The sequence below is a fragment of the Ovis aries genome, chromosome X (assembly GCF_016772045.2).
Source record: "Ovis aries strain OAR_USU_Benz2616 breed Rambouillet chromosome X, ARS-UI_Ramb_v3.0, whole genome shotgun sequence".
Taxonomy (NCBI): Eukaryota; Metazoa; Chordata; class Mammalia; order Artiodactyla; family Bovidae; genus Ovis; species Ovis aries.
The window spans coordinates 61,766,165-61,767,508 of record NC_056080.1 but is presented as its reverse complement, the minus strand read 5'-3'; positions in this window follow the sequence as shown (position 1 = coordinate 61,767,508).

Here is a 1,344-nt window from a genome sequence, read left to right as displayed (position 1 = left end):
GAGGCCTGGCGTACTGCAGTTCATGGGTCACAAAGAGATGGACACGACTGAGTGACTGAACTGAACTGAACTGATTGTGTATACACCTTAATTCCTTGGACGCAGGCATCCCCTCTCTCTCCATCCCTTCCTATCACTCCCAACTCTTCTGGCAAGCTAGATAGGCCCCTCACTTCCCTGTCAGGGCCCCCAGAACAGCTGTGTGGTAAGAGAGGAAGACAGGCCTGGCAGGAGTTGGCTTTCACCCTGCCCTGGGACTGGCCAGCCCCAGTGGAGCTCCCATATCCAGCAGAGGAAATGGACAGGGGACTCTAAGCCCCAAACTTCTGCTGCCCCAGATCCACTTCTAGGTATCTGCTAGAAAACAGCTGTTGGGTCCCTGGAGCTTCTTCTCCTTCCATGGATGCCTCTCTACTGCCTTGTTAGGTGAACTCACCTGGGGAAGGAACTCGTTCTACAGGTGCTGCGGACTGGAGGGAGGGGGGAGTGGAGCAGAATGGGCAAGAAGCCAAGAACGGCCATCACTCTATTGTCTCTTTTCTCTGAGAGGCTGTGGTGGGCAGGGGGAGCCCTAATCCAGCATAGGGGCAGGGGTGGGAAGATCTAAGATCAGCATTGAGTGCGGGGCAGAAGACTGCCAGGCTTGGTGTCTGTCAGTGACCAGCTGCTGTATGACCTCATTTCCCTGGATGTCAGTTTACTCATCTGGGAAGTGGGCGGGATCCCCATTCTTGAGAGGATCAGAAGAAGTTATGGGTGAGAAACCCTTTGCAGACTGTAAATTGCTGTGCCCTGAGCGCATGCATATATGTACATGGAAGCAGGCACCCCAACACGCTTTCGGCCCCTCTCATCTGTCCTAAAGCTCACGCTTGAGCATGCATCAGAATTACCTGGAGGGCTTGTTAAAACACAGATGGCTGGGCCCCACCCTGACTGTCTGATTCAGTATAACTGGGGTGGGGCCCAGGAATTTGCATTTCTGACAAGTTCCCAGGTAATGCTGAGGCTGCTGGTCCTGAGATCACAGTTGGAGAACCATGTGCAAACGGTGTCTTCTTTAAATGCTAACTGTGCATATTCTCACTGTGTGTGTTGTTCTAAGTCATGGTTCGTGTGAACCACAGGCACCCCCATCCAGCTCCCACAGGCGCCTGCCAAGGAAATATCTCTTAGCTAGCTTGCCCTGTCCCCCAGGCAACCCCTGTGCAGAGCATGAGTGAGCAATCAAGAGTTAGCTAGGAACTCCTCCTAACACATATTCAAACATCTTCACACACACAACCATCATGTACACACACACTCGTCTCACACCTGCATAACCTAATGGCTAAATAGCAAAGA